Here is a 26,399-nt window from a genome sequence, read left to right on the forward strand (position 1 = left end):
TCTTCTGATACCAGGCAGGGTAAGGAACTGGACCCATGAGAGAACATTAGAAACTCTCTAGGACACTGCATTGCTAAATATTACACATCAGGTTTTGTGTATCCAGTGTATTTCTGAAGTTAACAGTATTGCATCTGCCCAGGCTAGACAAGCAATCTCCTCTCCTGTGGGAGACATAATCATGGTATACTCTGTGGGTGCAGTGAGATAGTAGACAAGCCTTGGACAGGCTTAATCTCTGCTTTTTACATTCTACCTCCTCATCCATCTACTGCTGTCCATCACCCCTGCTTGTTTTGGGGTTGCCATGAATTCAGTCATTCAGCTTCAGCATACTAAAGCTCATGAGTTTTCCATGTTAGTTATTATCAATGCAACACAGGCTTTCTGATTGCCTTTTATGATCCCCACCCCAAGTAACCTTTGCCATGCCCTCAGAGGAGCAGCTGAGTTGGTTTCTCCCGTAGGAGATCTCCTTTCATCATTGGAGGGGTGTGGTGGCGATCCCTGGTACACCCCAGTTTTCCATTCCTTCTACTTATTTGGTTGCCTCCAGATTTTAAAGCCCTCCAAAATACCACAAACACTGCATTTGGTTTTCTGTCAAGTTTTCCCTATTGACACACAATATTGGCACCTGAGTCACAGGTCCAGTGATTCAATTAAGTCTCATCATCTGCTCTCCCCTCTTTCCATTCAGTCTTTGGTGCTTTAGGATTTTACAAACACAGTTTTTAGGTCAATCTAGTTCATTCAGATCTGCCAGATCCTCTCCCACCTCATTAAGATCAAGATCCACCATGGGGTCCAGGAAAGTCACAACATCACCATACCAGCCCTGAGGTCTTGCTGAATTAACTTCTTTTCTAAGTCTCCAGTGAACTTAGTCCTACTGGGGCCAATAAATTGGGAATCAAGCAGTCTCTCTTATACTTTGTTCGTCGGTAATACTTGTCTCTCCTCGATTGTCTTTGAGTCCTTGATATTTGTGGGGATCAAGTCAGTGAAAACTAAGTGTCTAATGACTTGTATGAGCCAGTCTCTCAGGGGTTGACTTCCCTTGTGATGTCCAGGATTATTCAGCCTTTGTCTGAATGAAGTATGAATACTTACATCACCCAATTTCACTGTTTCTGCAACAGAAAGACTAAAATTTACATAGAGAAAATAAAAATAAATTTATAATGGAGTTATACCTTACTAAGAAGGACTATCCCTCTTTAGCTAGATCTTGATACATGATGAATACAAAGTCCTAAAAAACTTTTCTTCCTACCTTTTGTCTAATTCTCTGCAATCACCTTTCTGTCAAACACATGCTCTATATTCCAGTGAGAGGCACGCAATGAAACTTTCCTCACCCTTTGCCTATAACTATTTTTCTCTTGCAAAATTCATGTGATCAGAGGGATAGAGGAGCTCAGGCTTGAAAGAGAATTTCAAGGGAAAAGCTAGAGCCCTCCAAAGACTTTACAGGAGAACAAAAAACTTCTCCAAACCTGAGAATCTTTCATTTAACTTATTGCCCAATAAAAGCCCAGAAAGCTATTTCCCTTATCCAAAGTGGCAAATGCCATGAAGTGCCTAACACGTACCCAACTCTCACAAGCCCATACTTGACTAAAACCATCTCCTCTACCAACTGCTCTCTCCCAGATTATAGATAGTAATAGTACCCTAATGTATTGGAAATACTGACAAGACAGCCAAGGATAGGGACAACCCAGTGACCTGGGGCAACTCCTCTTCGAAAAATGTTTCTGCCCCTTCATGGTAGGGCAATACTTAGTACTGACGTTTTTAATAACACTCACCCTTTGCCCCCTCACTTATGAGATATGTGCAGTTAGGCTCTTTTAGGTAGAAGGAGAGATAAGCAGGCCAGATTAAGCCAGTACTGGGTGCACAAATACAATGAGGGCCAGTCTGTCCTTGAAGCAACCTCAGTGGCAAGCTCCTATTTACCATTTGAATCCATTTGTACGGATTTATATTTATGCCCACATGTGTGCAAACCATGTAAAGTTATATAATTATCAGAGACAAATTTGATCCAATTCTTGCCCACGGAGACTAGCTACTTCATCTACCTCATCTCATAAGGAAGAATCCTAGACAATAATTAATGACTCTGGAACCATCAAGCTCAAGCCCACGTCTCTTCTTTAGCACATTTTCCTGGTACAGTGACTTTCTCTTCTGAATAAAATCTTTCAGTATCAACTGTTCATCTTCATTTTATTCATTTTTTTTTGCAAAGCTGTCAAAGACCTAGAACCATGACTGATTGTGGAGACACTAAGATAAAGCTTCTGTAACACACAGACCGATTCTGTCCACCCTCCTGTCTTGCAATCTCATGAGCCAGACTGTGAGAGACTCTTTCCTTTCATATGTAAGAGTCTTTCCATTCAAATACTCCGGATGCAGAATATTCCCCACCTGTCATAGTTTGCTGCAGTGGGCTATGATTACAGCCTCCATCTGAGTATTGGGTTGCGGGTTTTCACTTCCTTATATTAAAACTCAGGCCTCTTCTGCCATTTTCACATTTCTATCTACCTCTTCACGGTGCAATTCTTCCCATGGAATATTAACTATTTTTTCATTACTATGATAAAATACCTAGACAAATCAACCAATAGAAGAAAGAATTTATTCTGGCTCACAGATTTAGGGTTCAATCTATCCTGACAGGGAAGGCATGATGGAAGGGTGTGAGGTGCTTGATTACATTTTATCAGCAGTCAGGAAACAGAAAGAGATGAATATTGGTACTCAGACTGATTTCTACTTTTGTTCCATGCCCCCACCCATGAAATGGTGATGCCCACAGTGAGAGTTGATCTTCCCAATTCAATTAACCAAATCTCCCTCCTCATTGGTATTCCCATAGATTTGTCTAAGTGACTCTAGTTTACCATCAATATTAATCACCAAAAGTCTATTCTTTGTCAACTCAATACCCACATATATAAATTCATACCAATGAACACCTCTTGATTGAAAATATGTTTAGTCCAACTCCAAAAGTTCACATTGACTTTAACAGTTCCAATACTGTTCAAATGTCCAAAGTCTAAAGACTCTTTTGAGATCTAAGATAGTGTCTTAGCTGTGAGCCTCTATAAAATCTGATAAGCAAGTTGCATACATATACAATAGGACAAATCCACTCCAAAAGTGAGGAATGGAACATAGCAAGGAAATATCAGAACAGAGGAAAACCAAACTCCATCAAGGCAAACAGAAAATTCTGAAGCTCAGCATCTATATATGCTGCTAATAATGAAATCATCTGGTTTCAAAGAGTTTGGGTGGACTGTCAGTCCAGCTCTCCTGCTTGCAGCACATATAATCTCTCTTGGAGCCAACTCCACTCTCTGAGGGATGTCCTTGCATCTCCAGTATCCTGAGGTCTTCATTGCAATTCAGGCTTCGCTTTCTATCTCCACTCAATGGCCTCTCAGGGACTCCTGCAAGGAATTTAACTCTGACATACAGTATCTATCCAGAGTTCTTCTGAAACCTTGGCACAAGCCTCCATGATTCCCTTCAATTTTGTTTTTGTTTTTTTTTTTTCAATCTTTTAGAAACAGGGTTTCCCTGTAGCCCCAGCTGGCCTGAACTCACTATGTAGACAGGCTGGCCTTGAACTCATGGAGAGCCACCTGCCTCTGCCTCCCAAGTGCTGGGACTACAGGCATGCGCCACCACGCCAGCTTGATCCCTTCAATTTTTTAATGTAAATGATGCTGCCACATTCTGCTGCTAAGTTTTATTGTCCCCTGGCCGTTCGGACCACAGTTGTTCAGCTTCTCTGTGCTGACCCAGCAGAAACAGTTTCCTAAGCATTTGTTTCATTAAGGGAACCCTTTCAGTAGGCATTCTCAATATAGGTTTTCTCCTTTCAAATAAATTTCCATTTTCACAAGCGTAGTATTTGATAGGTAAAGTTATGCCCTCCAGGCACCTTTGCGACAGTCTTAATGCAGAGCAGGGTATTTCTCTCTAAGGGTGTTAATATCTTTAACAATTACAACTGCTTCCTCAGCACCCACCTTGACTGCAACTTTAAATTTGCTTGTACTTCTTTACTTTTCAAACTTCATATGTTTCATAGATTTTGGTTCTCTCTCCCTAAAAATCTGAATAACAGTGGTGAGCAGCTGCCATGCCACATCTGGGTGCTAGTCTCTCTTGAAATTCTTTTAGTCAGATTAGCCCATTACTTTTTAATTGTGCATCAATCAATTTCTCAAGTACTAGGCATGGAGGAGCCAGATTCTTGACAGAATATAATTCCAATGACTTGTAGCCTAGTTCCTGGCATAGTCTTTGTTGGCCTCTGAAGCTTCATGAGCGGAGCCTCCTCTGTCTTTCTTTTACTCAGTATGCTAGCCTTCTAAATCCTCACAAGAATGGCCCATTAAGCTTTGAGACTTTCAAATCCCAAAGTTACAGACTAATGTTCCTCCAGCAAACTGATATTCAAGGTTTATCACAGCAATGGCCCCTATTTCTATATGAGTTATTTTTTTACTGGTGCAACAATATAACTGACAAAAGCAAATTAAGGAAGTGCTTATTTTGGCTCCCTGAGCAAAAGCACTGTCTATCATAACATGCAAAGCATGGTCGCAGGAATGTGAGGCACCTGCAGTCAGGAAACAGAAATAAATTACATTGCTCAGCTTGTTTTCTTGTTCTTATTCAGTCAAAGACTCCATCCCCATGGAATTGTGCTGACCACATTTAGGGTTGGTCCTCCCACCTTAATTAACCAAATCTAGAAATGCCCAGACAGATATTGCCAGAGATTTGTGTCCAAGGTGATACTAGATCCTTTATTGATGACCATCAATATTAACCATCATACATAGAATCCCAGAAAGGGTTAAGTAGAATAGATGCAATTTTACTCTCTTTCCTTCATTCCCTACCCTTGACAGCTGTAAGAAATGTTAACACCTCCATCACGTTCTCCTTCTTCTTTCAACTTTTTCTGTCAGTTCAGAGTTAATCTAGAGGCTGGTATTAATAAATCTTTTTTTCATTACATTTTCCCCCTTATGTATACAAATCTTTATTGCCAGATAGCTGAGCTTTATTTGGATATCTTATCACCCAAACTTAAGGTGATAGAACTGATTCTATAGCCTGTTAATGGTCCCGTCTTATATCTGGTGCTTTGAATCATAGCAATATATCCTGTAGTCTGTCATTTTGCAAGTGTGCCCATACTCATGTGGCAGATTCCATTCATCAAGGAGCTGTACTACTTCATACACATAGGAAGATGACCACCCTTAGAGTTTCTTGTGGATGCTTCGCTTTCAGAAGGAGCATATTCTGCTGCCTCTGCTTGTCATATAAGCCATAGGAGGGACAATGCAAAAGCTACTTCAGCAAGAAGGCATACCACTCTATGCCACATGGGTGAGGAAGACAGACTAGAATCACTCCCGAAGACAGTCCAATCTCAGATGTCTTAGTTCCAGTTCCAAGTCTTATCATTCATAAAAAGTATGATACGACTGCCTCTTCCAAACTCATCTTTGGTTCTATTATGTCCCTGTTTGGGTGACAAACATGGCACAACTTTTCATGGAGTGACATGAACAAATGTCTATTTATTGCAGGTAGAGAATCATTAGTAGAGAAAAGAAAGTATTCCACCGAGGTCTAGATTGGTGAGTCAATGAGTTTAATTGGGATTACTTATAGAAGTATGAGTAAGGGGTTGCTAACAGCAACATAGGCAACTTATGGGAGGATACACAGCTGAAGAAGAGCATCTTTCCTCTAGCAATTATAAATTACTTACATAGCCTTAGGAAATGAAGTATCCCGATGTGCATGGCTGTTTTCCTCCTGCACCAACTTTTGAGCTTCGTTGCAAAATCTGCGAGCCCTTTCTCCTTCCACCGTATAAGGTTGATGAGCCAAATCTTGTGACAATCAGAGCTACTGATTTCAAGATGGCAGTGGCCATGGCACGTGTCATAGTTAGCTTCAGCTGTCTGCATGACACAAACCTAGAGTCACCTGGGAAGAGGAAACTTCAGCTGAGGAATTTCCTCCTCCGACTGGCTTATGGGCATTTCTATGGGATATTTTTTTGTTGTTGTTGTGAATTAATGTAAACACTCCCAGTCTACTGTGGGTGATACCATCCCTAGGCAGAACCCTTGCCTTAGTTTTCCTCCAGGATGGAATGTAACTTGTAAGATAGAATTAATTATAAGCTCTTTTTCCCATTTTGCTTTTTGTCATGGTGTTTATCACAGCAATAAGAAAACTAGACTAGCATGTGGTGTATCTGTATCAATTGTTAGTTTATCTTTAACTTTTTGAGCAATTGGCATTGATTTTCTCAGTAACTAAAATAATTTACATTTTTTGTCAACAGTATATTGAAGTGCTTTTTGCCCACACTCTCTCATCAGGACTTGGCTTTTGCTTTCTTAAGGAAAACTACTCTGACTGTGAGATGTAATACCAATAGATTTTTGACCTGTATTCATAGGTAAAGATGTTGAATATTTCTTCATGTATTTATAGATCATTTGTGCCTCTTCATTTGAGAAGTGTCTGCTCAAATTATTTGCTCATCAATTGACATATTTCTTTTTGGGTTTTTTTTTTTTTTTGAGTTCCTTACATATAAATCTCCTATCAGCTGAATAGCTGAAAATCTTTTTCCCATTAAGTAGGCTGTCTCTTCACTGTGCTAATGGTCTCTTTTGCTGTGCAGAAGATTTTTGAATTTTATGTGATACCTTTTGTCAATTCTTGTGATTATTTCCTGAGCTATTGGAATCCTTTTCAGAAAATCATTGTCTATCTTGAAAATTCTCTCAAAGTTTCAGAATTTCTGCTCTTATTTTAAGTTTTTTCATCCAATTTGGGCTGAGTTTTGGATAGTGTAAGAATAGGATTCTACTTTCATATGTAGCTATCCAATCTCCCAACACTATTGGTAAAGGGGCTGTCTTTCCTCCATTTATATTTTTGACACCTTTGTTGCAAATAAGATTAAATGTGGCTGTAGGAGCTTGTTTGGTGAGTTCTACTCCTTCGCTGTAGTCTGTGTTGCAGGACCAGGGTCAGCCTCTTACTATGGCTCTGCAGCATAGTGTGAGGTCAAGTGCTGTTACTTCTAGCATTGCTTTTTGTCAGTATTGCTATAGTTCTTTGGGTCTTTCATGATTCCATATGTATTTTAGAATTTGTTTTTTATTTCTGGGAAAATGTTATTTGTAATTTGAAGAAGTTTGCATTAACTTTGTAAATCACTTTGGTGATATGGTTATTTTCAACATATTAGTTCTAACAACTGATGAACATCCAGGAAAGGTCTTTCTGATTTCTAGTTATCCCCTTCCACTTACTTGAAAATATCTTTAGCATTCACTTATTCAATAAATTCTTTTAATTTTAATATGGTTTTGGGAACCAAGGTCTGTCTCCATAGCACAGGGTAGTCTTGAATTCAACATCCTACCTCAGACTCTTTAGGGTTCTGGAGTTATTTGAATTTCAGGCATGCAACAGCATACCTAGCTAAAGTTAATAAACCTTAATGTGTACATTTAAGTATATAGCATATTATGAAAAAAATGCATGTTTATTTATATACATAAATAGTTCCAAGGTTATTATATATAGTATAGTATTATAGTTATTATAGTATAACAAATACCCATTGTCTCAGAGTTATTTTACTTTTGAAGGACATTTTACATTTTTAGTGTACCAATCATTGCAGAGTCATTTTACTTTTGTAAGCTAGTGACTCATTTAAAATTATATATTCAATGCTCTAGTTTCTTTTTTTACAGAAAAATTCATTTCTAATAAAATTGACATTAATATGTTTGCACAAGCATTTCTAATCTCTATATATCTGATTATTACTAGTCACTGTCGATTACTTTCTGAGCTCCTTGGCATCTGATCATGGATATAAAGTCATCAGGTAGATTTCGATGGTAATGTTTTTCGTATCTACTAATTATTAAGGAGAAAATTTTTGTGCTTTGAAGAATTATTATTTTTTAACATTTTTAAATTTTTAATAACTACATGATTAGAAGAAGCATTTCACTACAGCTTTAACATATTCAGTAACACACTCCAGAGCAAGAGTACATCTCTTTCACAAGTATGACATTCTGTTTTCTGATGGGAATACATAAAATTTCCATTTTCAGGTTTACTCTGAGTGATGTGCTTTCTTACTATTTTATAATTCTGTCAATTCACTCTTTATTAATTATCTCAGAAGTTTGGTTATAATGAGGCTTGGTAAACCATTTTTTCTGATTATATATTTTTAGAACTTGTTGAGCTTCTTAGCTCTGTTATTTTATGATTGACATGGAATTTGATGCATTTTCTACTAATATTCCTTTAAATTTCCAGTTTTAGCCCATCCTCTTTCTTTTCTGGGATTCTGTTACATGTACATTATAATATTAATGTTTTCCCACAGATCATGAAAACACTGCTAATATTTTGTAGATTTTTTTCTGTTCTTAGTTTAGATAGGTTTTTTGTGTGCCTTTAAGCTCACTAAGCTTTTGCCTATGGAGAATATTCTTTTATTTTGCTCACCAATTAAAATAATTCATGTATTACATTTTTAGGTTCCTAAATTCCATTTGGTTTTTACAGCTTGCATTTCTGTCTTCATTGTGTTCATGTTCTTATTAGGTTCTTTGAACATATTTATAGTAACTTTCTAGGTCCACTCTGGCAACTCACACCAACTCAGGCACTTGTGCCTGTTTCCACTACTCTTCCTTTTTTCAGGACATCCAAAGTCACGTTTTTCTTCTCCTACCTGGCTTTTTTGATAAACATTCAATGCTGTGAACTTAAGGTGCTCAGTTTCAGGGATATGCTGTTGTCTTGTAGAAGGATACATTTTCACTTCAGTTAGCTGCTTGGTCTTCATTGTATCCGAGTCGATGAAAGTCACGTGATATAGGATGTGGTTGCTTATTTTTCATATCCCAAGAACTGCATCACTGGAAAACCTGAAAATTATTCCTTTCAATAATATTTTCTCATATTATTGCTATTTATAGCAGAAAGTCTAAATGGGCTTTATTCCCTCATCATAAATGGAAGTCAAATAGGTTATCATTTCAATGAGACTAATTCTCCCTCAGTGCAGTAAGAGTGATACTTGGAGGCATAAAATGTTAAATTTCAGGAACCATCCATGTTCCAGGGAATCATCGGAATTAATACTATTAAGTTCTTGCTTGATTTTATTTGAATACTGTAGCTGTTGGCATTTGTTATTTGTCATTTTTGAAAATTTTTTTCTATCCATATATTGGGAAATGTCATAGCACTCTCTTCAGACTGCTATCATATCTGTTTCTAGTTGTAGAAATAGATGAATAATTGGGAATGAAAAAGAAGGAATAAAGAATCCCACCATTAAGAAACAGGGATTTATTTTGACATTTGATCATATACTCAGATTTGAGACATGACAAAATGAAATGGCTCTGAACATGTATCTGAAAAGGAAAACACAGTTAAAAATGCCTGCTAGATGCATGAGCAATGGGCAGGGAGTCGGGGCATCTGGCCAACACCAGCTAAACTGATAATAAGCAGAATTTGTATAGAGTTATGTCAGCAATTAATGTAGAAAGAAACTAATAAGAGTAATTTCAAATTTATAGCAAATTATAAATTCAGTATCAATATTTGCAGAAAGAAAGGAATAAGGACATACTATGGGATGAGATGACTCTATGAAGCTTGTGTTCTTTCGTCTTTGCACTACAATGCACAGTTCATGTTTAAGTGGAGATGCAGTCTTAAGGTTCAGCAATATGTTGTTACCAGGGAAATTGTGGTCCTGTCTTGGGGTTTTTAGTCTTGTTAATAAAACAACTTAAGAACTGACTCATAAGGAAGCTTGGGGATAATTTTACTAGAGTTTAAAACGAAAACCCCAGGACAGGCCCAGAAGGGGAACATGGAGAAGGGAAAGAAGGAAAAGCCATGCTGTTTGAGGTAAGCTGCTGTCTGAAGTAAGCATCCCCATGGTGCACAAGCAGCCACCTGTCAGGAAGGAAAGATTTAAAGATAGAATGAAGCCCAAAGTGTTAGGAAAAGCATGCTTAGAACAGACCAAGAAAAAGGAAAACTTACACTTGTAATTTAGAATTATGAAGTTTTGTGACTATAACTCTATAAGCAACTAGGGTGTGGGAATTCTGGGAAGAAAAAGTACATTAATGGATTAAAGGGGGCTTTATTCCTCTTAGCTCTTTACCATACCTTGAGGTGAGCCCTTTTTCCTGTGGAGTGGTCCCTTGGCCAAGCAATTGGCCTGCCCATCTAGATAAACTCTTGGCAAAGAGACAATGGCTTGTCTCTACTCATAGGTAGATTCCACTCTTTAGTGTAACATTGTGCACAAATTGTTTGCATTGATCTACACATATTGCTATAAAGATCACATGCTAATGTTTTGTTTATTGTATAGCTTTCTGCTTGTTGACTATAGAAAAACAAAATATTAATTTATGCTCTTAGCATAAGGAGAACTGAATGGATGTGACCTCTAGGGTTTGAAATGGAAGAAAAAGGGAAAAGAAAAAAAGAATGGAAGAAATTTTCAGTAGGATTTGATAGTCATTATCACTAAAAGATTAACATTAGTGAAAAAACATAACAAGACTTCTGTCTTTTCAATACATGTTGACAGTCACAGTCTCTCCAAATACAGTACAAACATACACACAATATTTTACAACTTATTTTTGTTTACACATTTTGAATTTACTCATGCTTTTGGCTAATGGCTTACAGGGATGTTAAATAGTAAATGGTAACTGAAGCTGAAACAGACTGAAGAATAAATGTCTCAGGACAGCACTACTTAACTAGGTGAATGATTTGATTTCATTGTTTTCATGATATTTATAGGCAGTTCAGTGTTTACATTAAAGTTTGCAGTTTTCTTTAGCTATTACTAGTGTTATCTGTTATTTCTAAATGGCCTTGATTTAGATACAGTTCCTCACACACTGTAAAGCATAAGTGTTTCTAAAGGATTGTTGATTATACTATGAAAGGTTCAGTTGAATGTCTATATTTTGATTCATATTTAAATAGTAAGGAGAAATCTTGTTTACAAGTATTTATGATGCTAGCAATGGCAAAATTCAGCCATGAACACAGTGTGAAGGCAAAGAGTTTCGAATTATTTCTATTGTAGTTGTACACATGAAAAGACTCTTGGGTTTTGGGGATAAGTTATACAATTAGTCCACTACACTTGTTTCATTCTGTCTAACATTATATTATCCAGGACTGGTTGAAGCTTAGTGATAGAGGGCTGCATTCAATTTCAAGCACCAAAGCTGCATTCAATTTCAAGCACCAAAGAAATAGTTACATTACTGAAGTGCAGTCTAATACTCTGGGTTTCAACAAAAATAGACTATTTCTTCTTCTTTTAGAGCTAGTTTTAGGGTAGGGTTAGGGATAGGGTTAGGGTTAGGGTTAGAATTAGGGTTAAGGTTTGGGTTTGGGTTAGTTTTAGGGTTATGGTTAGGGTTAGGTTTAAGTTGAGAGTTAGGGTTAGGGTTAGTTTTAGGGTTGGGGTAGGGTTATGGGTAGGATTAGGGAAATTTTTAGGGTTATGTTTAACTTTAGGGTTGGGGTTGGGGTTAAGGTTATGGTTAGGGTTAGGGTTAGGGCTAGGGCTAGGGTTAGGGTTAGGGGTGTGGTTATGGTTAGGGTTAGGGAAAATTTTAGGATTATGTTTAATGTTAGGGTTGGGGTTGGGGTTAAGGTTAGGGTTAGGGTTAGGGTTAGGGCTAGGGCTAGGATTAGGGTTAGGGTTAAGGTTAGGGTTTGGGTTAGGGTTAAGGATAGGGTTAGGGTTAGGTTTAGTTTCAGGTTAGGGTTAAGGTTAGGGTTAGGGTTAGGGTTAGTTTCAGGGTTAGGGTTAAGGTTAAGGTTGGGGTTAAGGTTAGGGTTAGGGTTAGGGTTAGGGTTAGGGTTAGGTTAAGGTTAGATTAATTTCCTATCTTCTCAAGACTGGCCACGACCTCATAATATAGCTAGGAAATTATTTACTACTTCAGATGCCCAAGTGCTGCAGTTATAGTTGTGTGCACCATGCCCAGGTTAGGCCTGGGTGTGTGGAGATGGTGGTAGGGTTCTAGCTATGTCACGAGGCTATCCAGGATCACTGGTGGGTAGGACCCATGATAGATTCAATCAAGAGAGCCGTTGTTTGCCTCCATAAACAGTCTTGGTGGTATGTTCACCTTGCCTGGCAGGTTGGTAGTTTACCATGAAGGATCCAATGATAAATAAAACCATTGGTGTCTTTTCTTCACCAGAAGACTGCATAGTACCTCTCAGTATTTTGGGAACTAGCTCTAGCTAGCAGGAATATTTTTTAGTCACATTAAGAATGATTTTTCTGTGCCCTGCAATCAAATTGTGTGATTTCTTCAGTAGTAGGTTCTTACTACCTAGATATGGTGGGCCACTGGCAGCAATGCTCATGGCCTATATTGTTTTGAGTATGCTGTCGTCTCTCTGACCATTAATTTGGAAGGAAGTGATTGCTCTTTGGCACTGAGATTTTCATTTAATAACTATGTCTTCTTGGAGTATCATTGCCTACTAATGTGAGGTACTTCTGTTTTAACGCATGTGTGTGTGTGTGTGTGTGTGTGTGTGTGTGTGTGTATGTATATGCTTCTAAACTAGTAGGATTTATTAGGACTTTTCCTAATCCTTAGTTTTGTTAACCCATATCTTATTTGTCCTTCTCCCCCAAACTCCGCTTCCATCCCTGCTTAAATCTTTAGGTCTCAATATTCTCTTGTCTGTTCTTTCATATCACATACATTCTATTGTACATCTATCTATCCTCTCTCTCTCTCTCTCTCTCTTCCTCTCTCTCTCTCTCTCCATCAGACTGCAAGATCACAGGGTCCCAAGTAGCTTTTCCATGCATACTTCATTTAGTTCCGCCTTCCCCTGACCCCTCTTTATCCTATTCACATCACTCCACTACCTGATTTAACCTCTTACGCTAATTTTAACCTCTGTACCTTGATTTCACCTATGTTCTACTATCACCTCTCCCTAAATGCATCCCCCACCACAGCCTGTCTCTGGTTTCCTAGATTTCCAATGAAGTACCTGTTAAACACACAAAAGGTTTCAAACTAGGCTCTTCATATGAGAGAGAATACATAGAGTTTGTCTTTTGGGGGCCTGGGTGATTTCATTTTACTATAAAGACAATATTCCATTGTGCCTATGTGCCACATTTTCATTATTCATTCAGTTGATAGACATCTAAGTTGATTTCATTTCCAAACTGTTGTGAATGGGGGGAAATGAACACAGATGTGCAAGTATCTATGTAGTAAGATATAAACTTCTTTGGGTATTTCCCCAGGGGTAGTGTATTTGGTAGATCTAGTATTTCTTCTTCTTCTGCTCCCCCTCTTCCTCCTCCTCCTTCTCCTTCTTCTTTCACTTTTCTTCCTTTAGAAACCTCCAGATTGATTTCCAGAGACAGAATGCACTAATTTACATGGTTCCTCTTTCCGCACATCCATCCTAGAATTTTTTGTCACTTATATTCCTGATCATAGCCATTCTGACCAGGGTGAGATGGACTCTTAATGTTGAAATCTTATTTTCCTGATACCTAAGGATGTTGAACACTTTTTAAAGTGTTTCCTGGCCATTTATATTTCTTGTACTGAGAAATTTCTGTTCCATTCTATAGCCCATTTTTACTAGGATTTTTGTTTTCCTGGTGTTTATTCTTTTAAGTTCTTTGTATATGCTAGACACTAATCTTCTGTCAGATGACAGAAATCTCAAAGAATTTTGACTTTCTGTGGCCTGTTTCTTCACTCAATTGACTGTTTTCTTTGTTTCCTTTGTTGTTTTCAGGAGCCTTTTAGTTTCCTGAGATCCTATTTTTCAGTTGTTGATTTTATTTCCTGAACCACTGGAATCCTATTTTGAAATTCCTTACTTATATGTTGAAGTACACGCCCTGCCTTTTCTCTAGTCATTTTGGTGTATCAGGTATTATGTTGAAGTCCTTGGTCCATTTTGAATTTAGTTTGGGCAAGAGGTAGGGATCTAGCTTCATCTTTTGTATATTGAAACCCAAGTTTTCCAGCACCATTTGTTGAAGATGCTATATTATCTCCAGTGTATATTTTTGGCATCTTTGTCAAAGATCAGGTATAGTTGTAAGAGACACAAATATGAAAAAAATCAATGCATTCCTATTTTCAGGCAATACGTTTCTGATTATAACAGACCCTAATGATACCACCAACAATTATTAAAGCTGATACTTTTTAGCAAAGTGGCAATATACAAAATTAACACACAAAAATCAGTAGCTTTCTATACACCAATGACAAACATGGCAAAAGAGAATAGAGGACCAGTCACATGAATAGACACACATGTATGCAGAGAGAAAGAGAGGAGAGAGAGAGAGAGAGAGAGAGAGAGAGAGAGAGAGAGAAAATACCTCAAAATAAAACCAAGGAAATGGACGACCTCTACAATGAAGACTTAAGACACTAAAGACAAATTGAGGAAGTTACCAGAAGATAGAAAGAACTCCCATGTTCAGGGATTGGCAGATTAATATTGTAAAAATGACCACCCTACCAAATGCAATCTACTGATACAATGTAATCCTGATCAAAATACCAGGACCTTTCTTCACAGACAAAGAAAAAAAATCTCAAAATTTATATGGAGACACACAAGACCAAGGATAATGAAAGCAATCCTGGACAAAAAGAATATTGCAGGTGGTAATATTTCAAGTAAAACTGCAGAACTATTGCCATTTTTATTTTTATTTATTTTGGTCTTTTAGAGACAGGGTGTCCGTTGCAGCCCCAGCTGGCCTGGAACTCACTATGTATACCAGGTTGGCCTTGAGCACACAGAGATCTGCTTGCCTCTGCCTCCTGAGTGCTGGAATAAAAGGTATAAGCCACCACACCCAGGTAGCTATTGTTATTTTTATAACCAATTTTTCTGCTATTCCTATCCTCTCACATGTAATTAATGCACATAAATTTGATGAAAAATAAAATTCCCTATGCCTACATCCAAAGCTTGCTGTTGGAGGAGCTTTTACATTTCTTTATATTCTTATGAATTCCCCTTTTCTTTCCATGTAATTACAATAAGAAATTCAAGGCATGCTAGAAATTATGACAATGATTATTATACACCTGGAATCATTCATTGCAATTCTGATGTCTAGAAAATCTATTAACTATTGGCTTGATTTATCTGTCCCATAAACCTTAGAGAAGATGTTTTTATAAATATATTTCTCCTAATCAATGTGTAAAAACATCCTGAATTTGTCAGGCAATCTCATGACATCTAAGTTCACACATATAACTCTTTTATATCCCTGAGCTGTGGAATAGGATCCAGCTTTTTTTTTTTTAAACTGAGCCCAGCTTGTTTTGAATTTTAAAGTGCAGGATTCAGTTACTACAGAATCTCTATTGTCACTGCTTCTTATAAGTGTTGATTCCCCTTAATATACACAATGGTGCCACATCATGTTTATAATATACTGAAGTATATGTCTAGGCAAGTCAGGAAAATAAAAATACAGCATCATATTATGATGAAAATTTCATGGCTAAGATAGCATTTTTATTTGTTATATACAGTATTTCCCCATTTTGTCAAATGACCTATAAGAAGTACAGAGGCAGATATTACTTACTTTCCCCTTAATCACCTGGTATGGCATTTGGGCTCTGTGAGACTTACAACACCATTCCGAAGTCATAAAAGCAAGGTGTGTTATATGCTTGGGCACCAAAGGCCAAATGCTTATAATATCCTTTGTGTACAAGTGTGTAATAATAGCAACCCTCAAGGTAAGCTTTTTTGCTGATGCTGAAGTTCAGAGTTTTTGGAAACAAAATAAACACTGAGAAAGAAACCTGTAAATCCATTTCATTGCCAGTGGCCTGACAGTGAAGGCTATAGCAAGATGTCAGTGCACTTGCAGCATCGTAATTCCACACCTTGGATGCTCTTTGACTCTTTCCTTACTTTCCCCAATACCTGATATTAAGAAAAATTACAAAATTTAATATCATGATTGCCTTATCTTTGTAACCACTCAGCTGTGTTACCACTGTTGTGTCGCTGAACATAATACATATTGGAAATAGGAATTTTGTTCTTTTAAATCTTAAAAAATTAAGATATTATTGTACATTATATTATAACATCATTAAAAATAATATGTGGTAAATTCATCGCAATGCAACATTTGGTTTGAAGTGCATCTGCTTTTCCTTTTGTATTGAGTTTCACAGGCTTGGGAGTAATTGAGATGGTTTATTTCTGGAATTTTTTTTGACTTAATTATTTTCTTAATTGATAGCTAGGGGAGAAAACTACACTCTCAAGCTGAGAAAGGTATTTTTCATGAAAGAGAAAACACTTTGGTTAAGAATTTATGTTGTGTGTGTGTGTATGTGTGTGTGTGTGTGTATGTGTGTGTGTATGTGTGTGTGTGGTATAGTGATGTAGAGAAAGTCCAATTTATAATAAAGCCATACTAAGATCTTAAAGATACATTTTTAGAGCATTTTATTGAGTTCTAGCACATATAGAGTAGATCAACCTTATGTATGCAATTCAATGAAGTTATACCTTAGGTTGTTTAATAGCGGACATGTTTTGCATATTATGCATCTGAAGAATCTAGCCACCTGGCAAGCAGGAAAAATTAATTTGACTATGTAAATATATAGTTTTGGGACTAGCCAGAGGCCAGGGTTAATGGTCAGCATTATTTGTCAACTTCTAGCCTACAGTACCTGGAGATTCAATCAAGCAATATTTTGGATGGTGCTGTGAGACTGTTTTGTAAGTATGATTAACACCTCCAGCAAGTCAAAATTCGGAAATTACCCTTCCTCATTTGTGGAGGCCTGTTCCAAATAGTTGCATAGCCTTGAAGAAGAAAATTTGGCCTGCAAACTATTTCAGGAGTCAATGCAGTCAGTGACAGTGGCTAACACAGAAATTTGTGTGAGATTGTAGAAGGTGTTACCTCAATGCCACAGTAACTTTAGCTTTAGGTGACTTTATGCTGTGATGGGGTCCTTTGTTCTGTGCTCTGCTAAGACAGCCCACTTTTCTAGTTACTTTCTCTCAGACAAGATGCTGCTAAATATTCATTTTCTGCTAGGGGTATTTAAATGATGGATTTGACAAATGTGGATCTTAATCCAGTTGATCCTCTCATTCACTGTTCCCTTATACCACAGGCTTGTAATTGTGGTTGTAATTGTGATTACCTGATAATAACCTCTAAATTTAGCTCATCAGCTCAAATCCCATATCTTTGATTTAATTATCTCTTTAATAACTGAGTACATGTCCATTCAATTATCCATGTGGGACTATCCAGACCACACTCTGAATGTGTGAATGTTCTCTTGCGAATGTCCATTTCATGAAATTCTTTGAATTCTGTTTTTACTATGATATAATCTGAATAAAAGAAAGTTGCTTAGTTCCTTCAGGGAAAAGTTTTTTAATGGCTGTAAAATGCTGCCTTGTTTTTAAATGTGTAATTATAGGTTTTACATTTGCCTGAAGATTTTAATAATTTAAAAGATGCTTTTCTAGTAATCAAAATGAAATAATTTTTCCCGATAATTGCCTCAGTCACTTTTAAAGAGTCAGTGATGAACATATTCATGCTGGGAGGCATAAAAACGTAATTAAATAGAAATTAGAATGAATACACTTTTCTCTCAGCTATCTCTTGAAATTTTTACCTAAATTTACTACCTGAAAGAAATTAATATTTTTTTTTATTTTTTAAATTAAAACACCTTTATTAAAATGTGGTTTACATGTGAGAAAATCCATCTGTTTTGAGTATACAGTTAAAGACTTTTAGTAAGTTTACTGAGTTGTGTGGCCATCACTACCTTCCAACATTAGAACATTCCTACAGCCTCAAGAGGCACCTGGTGTTCATCTGTCGTCTTTCCACTCCCCACCCCAGTAACTGTCTGTTGATTGGCTTCCTGCTTCTCTACATCTTTTCCATTTCCAGATGTCTCATGAAAATGGGATCTTAAAGTATGTGGTCTTTGGCCTGTACTGGACATACTGTTTTAAAGCCCATTTTAGCATGTGTCAGTACTTCATGCCTTTTTATTGCTGAATAATATTCTTTTGTGTGCATAGGCATTCTATTTGTCCATTCAGTCTGCTGATAGCTGTTTCAGTTGTTTCCACTGGGGTCTATTGGGAATATTGCTTCTAGGGACAGTCACATCTTGAATATATTCATATATATATATATATATATATAATGTATAGGTGTGTTTTGCCTACATGTATGTAACTGCACCCATATCATGCAATGCCCACGGAAGCCAGAAGAGGGCATTAGATCTTCTGGAACTGGAGTTACAGATGTTTGTTAACTGCTGTGTGCATTTTGAGAACTGAACCCTGGTCTTTTGCAAGAGCAGCCAGTGCTCTTAACCACTCACCAGTCTCTCTAACACCTTAAGAATATACTTAAGAGTGGAATTTCTAGCTGGTATCATAAATTTAGGTTTAGCTATTTAAAAGGTTGCCAAATGATTTTCCAAATATGCTGCAATATTTTATACTGGCTTCCAGCAATGCATGAGGAGACAACTTTCTCCACAACCTCACCAACACTTGTTCTTGCCACACTTTTGGATTCTACCCATCTTAAGTAGGCATGAAGTATTTTTTTAACAAAATATAATTAATGACATTTTTATTGCAGAGAAATAAGGTTTTATCTGCCTTCTTTTCAAGATTTATGGTTAGAATACAGGAGAACACAGAACAGGTCCATGGAGATTTTGATTAATTACCACTTTGAATTTAATGTCATAATTGAGTAAGACAGGTGATTAGCCTCCATAAAGATTCCTTTTGATGGGAAGGGCAGCTTCATGGACTGAAAACCATTTCTAAAGAGATAGAAATATACCAAGCTTAATTTCAGGATTGTTCAAGACAAAAAGAAATGTGTTAATGAGCCCAGTACTTTAGGGGTTCTCTATAATAATTAGTTCACAAGGTTTTTTACTTTTCTGTTGCTGTGCTAAAGTACCAGGACCAAGGCAACTTATGGATGGAAGAGGGTAAGAGTCCATCATGTCAGGGAAGGCATGGCTGCAGAGGTGGCCAGAGCAGAAAGCTGGGCACTCACATCTTGAAGCATGCATAGGAAGCAGAGAGGGAAGTTGGAAGTAGAACTTAGCTTTGAACTAAAATCCAGCCCCCACTGACCTGCTTCCTCCAGCATGACCACACCTCCTAAAGTTTCCTTGACCCTTCTAAGTAGTGCTGTGAACTGGGGACCAAGTGTTCAAATACTTGTAGCCTATGGGGGACATTTCATTCAAACCACCACGTTCCACTTCCTAGACCCCACTGGCTTATGGCAATATAATAATGAAAACTTTGTTTAGTCCAACCTTAATGTCCCATAACTTTACATAGTTCACAGTCTCGTTTGAGACTCAAGGAAATCTTTTAACTATCAGTCCTGGCAAAATCAAAAAGCAAATTACATACTTCTGACATACAATGGCACAGAATACACATTCTCATTCCAAATGGGAATAATAGAGTCAAAGAAAGTAAAAAGGGGACTAAAGCAAGACTGAAACTCAGCAAAGCACACATCAAATCCTGCAGCACCACGTCCCATGTCTGGTACTTTAGTTTCAAAGCGCATAGGTGGCTCTGCCCCTCCAGTTTTGCTGCCTGTAACACACACTCTTTCTTGGGGTGGTATCACTTCTTGTATACATCTCTCCTTGGTAGAAGCCTCATGGCTCTGGTATCTCCAATGTTTTGGGGCCTCCATTGCCAACCAGGCTTCAACTTCATGCTTCACACAGCAACCTCTCAAGACTTCTTGGCCTGTCTGGGCCTTCTTTAGGAAGGACTCTCCTGCTACATGCTGCTTGGTCTTGGTGCTCTCTGAAACTGCAAAAGAGCAGATGTCGCCCTCACTTATACATCTTTCATGCCTCCCAAGCCAGCTCTATGTTACTGATACTGCCAAGTTCAGCTGCCAGCTTGAGGTGGACCCTGGCCTATTTCATATACATTACCAGCAAATTTTGTATGTTGCAGTTTTCTAAGAGCAAAAAAGTCCTTGGGCGTTTTTCTTTAACAAGAAAGGGTCTTGCCCTGAGGATACTGTTTCCATTGTTCAAGTGCAAATCCTGAGGCCTTTCCTTACTGAAATTAATCTCTTTACCAAGAAGTACCTCTCCAGGGCATGCCTTGACTCTGACATTAAGCTTCCTAGTGCTTTCCTCTCCAAACTGTATATTCTGTATTTCTTTCTGCCCCACTTTCTCTTTACTATTGTGGATCTGCATAAAATTCACCATTAATAGCCACACCACTAATTCAGCATTAAGCTGCCTTGAAATTTCCTTTGCCAAAGAAATTAGTCCATTGCATTTTAATTTATCCTCAGGTAAGTTCTTAGGCTTTAGGCAGGCAGCAGCTAACTTCTCTGTCAAAGCATCCCAGCTATTACTTATGTTTTCTTTCCTGCTCTCTCTGAAACATCGTGAGCCAGACCCATACTAGAAGGGCCTATTAAACTCTTTTTACAGCAACCAACGGCTTTTCTGGTCTAAACTCCTAGTCTTCCACATACCTCCAAAAACCCACAGCCCACTCACTAGTACCAACTTATGTATTAGTTACTCTTCTTTTACTGTGATAAGACACTATGACCAAGGCAATTTATAGAAGAAAGGATTTATTTTTGGCTTATCATTTCAGAGAGGAAGAGTCCATCATGACAGGGAGACATGGTGGCAGAGGTGGTTGAAGCAGAAAGCTGAGCACTCACACCTTTAAGCCTGCATGGGAAGCAGAGAGGGAAACTGGCAGTGGAACTTAGCTGTGAACTAAGAAAGCAGTGCCCAGTGTCATGTACCTTCAGCATGACCACACCTCCTAAAGTTTCCATGACCCTCCCCAAACAGTGCCAAGAGTGGAGATCAAGTGTTCAAACACTTGGAGCCTTAAGGGGGGCAGTCTCATTTAAACCACCATACAGGGATTCAGTAAATACATAGCCTTCAGACATAAGGGACAGCCCACAGCTGGTATATTTTCCTTGAAAACAAAATCAAGGCTTGGTTAAATGTGTGTGTAGGGGGTGCATATGTGTATCTTTGTGTGGTGAATGTGTGTGTGTGTGGTACATACTTATTATTCAAGTATTTTACGTCAGATCCTTTGGTAATTATTATCAAAGAAGTTATAGACATACATAAACTTCACTGTGAGAAGGATCTGTGAAGGACAAAGGGGGATGGGCCAGAAACAGGGAAGGAGGCTCCAGCACAAACTACCCCTTTGAACTCTGGGAAAAAGAGGAAGTGGGAAGAGATGTTCACTAGTCTGAGTCTCACAATGAAAGACAATTTTGACCGGCATGATATAGAGTTCGTGGGGTAAAGCTGTCTTTCACAGAACTCTACATTAACAGCCCTGCCATTGGTTGGAAGCAGTCAAAAGACACATAGCATAAATAGAGGTGAAGGGTGCTATGGGAGAGCAGACACTGAGGCTACGGTTATGGATATGCATCAGCAAATCTGGATGACCCACTTTTGTGGCTGTCCTAGTCCAACCTAGACCTACAAATATGGTCTTTAGACACAGTTCCAAGTTGATGAATTATCCTGTGGACTCCTTTGATCAAGCATCTTTAAATTCTTTTCTGGTTCCTAACAGTAGATACCCTCCCCCCTTCCTTATTATGTTAATATCCCCTCAGCAAGATTATTTTGTTATTTAATAGTAAGAACTAGAGAAAGAATAGAGACCACTCTTAAGTGAAGACATATGCTATTTGCAAGGAAGAGGCTTGGGGGAAAAGCTGCCTGTTGGGAGAGAGAGTCAGCTTTGCAAGCTCAGGATCAGAGAGACTTGTGGTGAACATGCCCAGTAAGGGAATCCGTCTCAAGGTGATTTGTTGTCCCTGATTTTCTCAACCAGATACGGACCACAGCATAAGTCACCTTCCTTGACTGAGCTTTTAAATATCATTGGAGATCTGTGACTAATTATCAGAACCTCAGTCCTGTTTAGTTGCATCATCCATTCCATCACAAGCAATAAAAGACTCTGTAAGCTACACAAAAATCAAGCAAAACAGATTTATTGAAGCAATGCTAGAAGAAAAATGGAAGGAAAAATCAAGAGTGTGCCATCAGAGAGCAATACAGATGTTAATTCCTTTGAACCATAGAGAAAAAACAGAGGTTGGATAGAAAGGATGCAAACCCCAGTGAAAACCTGGACACATTTGACTACTAGTGGAAAGGTCTCTAGGCTGTACTTACTTTTTAAAAAGATGCATCATTCCACAATAGGACTCTATTAACACCTCTACTTTCCAGGAATGTGCTGTGAATACAAGATGGATCCAGAAAAACAGCAATGGAGGCCAACAGTCTTTTGTTTCGTCAATCAGAAGATCTGGTCACATATCTGTAAAGCCATCTAACACATCTCCCAGTGCTCCTTTTCAAATGATTACCAACAATACAGCCCATGGAAGACAGTAGTGAGGTTTTTGAGAGAATTCAGATATCCATTTCTCTCTCTGTCTCTGTCTCTCCTCTTTCTGTTTCTGTCTCTTTTTCTGTCTCTCACCGTTTATGTAAACTGCAGATTTTTATGGGTTCATTTCTTCTGTTCTATAGTCTATAATTTCTGGACGGCCCCTGGGATAGTTTCAGAATGTTGGAGGATGTCTGACTTCCAAGCTACCACAGGTTTGCCATGATCCTTTCACACTAGAAGTGATTGTCCTTTCCTGCTGTATTAATCTATCGATTCAGTCAATGCCCCCTCTGGATTCCAGGCTTTTTATTACCTGAATACACAATTCATTTTATTTCCTCCTGTTTTTAAGACTTAATGTTTATGTTTGCCTGCCTGGACCTTAACTGATAGACTTAGTACAAATAATGTAAAAACCCACTCATATTTATAAAATAATAACCTTTTAAGTGTATAGCTTTCACCAACTTCAAATATTGCAATTTTCACAACCTTGACCTAAATGAATTTGTTAGAATTCTTTTCAAGTTTATGGCTATCCTTTTCTCTATAAGATATAAATTATCATGTTCTTATAATCACTGAAAAAGTGAATTAAGAAAGAACAAGGAGTTGCAGTCCATAAACATGTTTATTTGTAAAGTTACACAGAATTTATTTTGGGGAACATAGAATTCTAGTTCTATACTGCTGACCCTGGCATTTAAAAAATTTATTAATTTGTTTAAAACTAAATCAATACACATATATTGCAAAATAGAAATGTATATTAATTTGGATATTTTTATTCCTATTTATTGAGTTTCTCACTGATAGGTAAAGGTAATAAAATGCTCAATGATGCCATTAAGATTGTTAATGCATTTTTAAATGGACTGTCTACCTACAGATTTATCTACCACACAGATTCATGCTCAGCATTTACACTGAACTGTAATGAATATTTTCCATTCTTGGTTTCCACTAACATGTTTGAATAGACCAGTAGCCTTTCTCGGTCAGTCTGCATTTCAAGCATTCTCAGTTTCTAAGACCTGTACAGTCTAACATCATCTAGTTAGATCAGATGATCTAGATTATCTGTTGATCTAGTTCTTTCAGATCAACAGAACAAAAGGAAAAGAAATTAAGCTTTATTGGTAACAGATAATTTATTTATAGTTGTATATTGTAGAATCGCTTACTGGATATGTGAGAAAATACGTATATTATAGTCTTTTTAACTTAATTAACTTGTTGTTGTATATATGAATGCATTGTGTGCACATGTGGTCAGAGGACAATTGGGGGCGGGTAGTTCTTTACTTCCACCTCATTGAGCCGGGGTCTCCTTTCTGCTGCTTATTGGGTGCCCTACAAACTTCCGGGTGATACTCTGTACACCTACCATTTCATTGTAGGAATGCTGAAATTACAGATGTGAGTCACTGCATCTGGCTTTTTGTGGTTCCAAGGCTCAGACTTAGGTTGTCAGTCTTTCGCTACAAGTGCTTTTCTCACTGAGCCACCTTGCCAGACCAAACTGTGGCCTTTTCTAACATAACGTATGTGATTGTTTCCTGTATTGGCATCTACTACAGAACTACCAATATAGCTGGCTTTGGCTAGGCCTTAGGCTGTAGTGTACCCTAGTCATTTAAGACTGAAATGGGCTTGAGAGAGTCAATGTTAATCTTGGAGTGGTGATTTTTCCACTGATATCCTTACAAAGCATTTTCCAGTCTAATGCTATGAAAGAATATACTTTATGTGATTAAGAGCTTACCTGCTACTGGGATCAGATGAGCACTGGGCATCCTTGAGGGAAACAGAGAGCTTAAAGAGTAGTCCTATCCACTTTTTAAAATGAATTACAAATTCCATGCTTCTGAATTGGTCTCAAATCATAAGCTTCAAATGAGAATATGAAATTAATGATTTTTACCTAAAAATAATAATTTCATAAAATTCAACATAATAGAATCTTAAAAGCTAGATAAAGAATACCTAATGTCATTTATAAAATCAAGACACTCAGAAATATACATATTTGCTATCAATATACCTGGATTCTATCTTTTAAAATGCCACAAACATAGTTTTCCTGGAGCACCAATATTTTATTATCATTAATCTCATGTTCTTAAGATATTTCCAGGTCAACATATGTGTAGAATAATTAAAGAAAACTCATACAGACATGTTATACCTCCATCCTGACCACAGCAACACAAGCTCTGATCTCAAATGTGTCACCAACCACTCTTATAATTCTAACAAATCACTATCATAACTAGTATTACATTCCCTTGGCAGGAATGAAAAAGCTATTGGCTTGGCCATCTTCCAGATTGCTTTTTCATTCTGAATAATGATGTATCATATGACTTGGTTTTTAAAATGTGGGTTCCTGGCAAACCACAGTCTGATTTTGCACATGAAGCCTGCTTATGAACTCCATTCACTATTATGTCAGAATAGTGCTTCATTTTTAATCTGAGTTCCACATCTATAAAGTCCTTATATTGACTTAATGTCATTTATGCAAGCTTTCTTTTGTAATCATTCAAACACACACACAAATAGAATGATTTTAGCAAACATCACAGAGTTACAAGTCTGTCTTTTCTTTTATAGTACTCTGGGGGACACGTTCCCATCTGCAACTTGCATAAAATCCCTTGGTATGCCCACAGTTGCCACCTTCAGAACCAGAGCCGGTGAACAGTACAGTACTGTGGTTGCTAGGACTGTTGCCACAGCTGTGAATAGAGTTCCACTGCTTGAAATTGACCCAGAAACCCATATTTCCCCATTACTACTGCTGCCACAGCCAAAGGCACCCCAGAAGCACTAAACAAAATCATTATTGTCTTTATCCCTTTTATACAAACATCAGATCTTCCCATTAACTGAGCGGGGGTAGAAGTTAGATGCCATTTTCTTAGGTTTTCTGGCTTCCAGCCCCTTGTGTTTCAGGGAAAAACATGGAAGGATGGGAACACATCTGAGAGCCCACGTCTACTACTCAGTGGTCTCTCTCCATGGCTCCTGAATACCTAGCATCCCCATTTTATCTGTCAGTCTTTTAAACACAATATACAAGTTCATTCATATTTTATGCTACTAAGGCAGCTATATTTTGTAAATGTTAAATCATTTTTTAAAAGGAGAAATACAAGGATTGATATTAATTTTTGGTGATTTCTAATTTTTTACTTCATTCAATACCTACAAAAAATGTTGATGACATTTCCTATACCTACCCAAATGAATACTGAATTATAATATCAACTACTAACATCCCTAAAAGAGTTTCTATACCTTTAAGAAATGAAAACAGCATTATTTCTTTGATTTACTGTGTAATTATTGATAGTTCCACTATAATTGTTCCTCAATGATATTTGCAAGTCACATGAAGAGGCAGGATGGAAGACTAAGTGATGAACTAAAATGTAGTTTACACAGATTTATAATAAGTTTTACTTTAGTCAAACATCTAAAATTCACAGAAGAAAAATGTCTAATTCATATAATGAACACGTATCATAGAATCTAATGTGGTAATTGTGTTATTACTGATGTCCAGCCTCCTTTTCAGCTTGAATCCTACTTTATGTTTCACAGGTTTTTCAAGATTTGGCTTTTAACCAGGGACTAATGTTTCTGAGATGTCAGAACAGGAGTTGTTTGGGCTGGTAATAACCTTG

The sequence above is a fragment of the Nannospalax galili genome, unplaced genomic scaffold (assembly GCF_000622305.1).
Source record: "Nannospalax galili isolate Female #2095 unplaced genomic scaffold, S.galili_v1.0 scaffold925, whole genome shotgun sequence".
NCBI classification, from domain to species: domain Eukaryota; kingdom Metazoa; phylum Chordata; class Mammalia; order Rodentia; family Spalacidae; genus Nannospalax; species Nannospalax galili.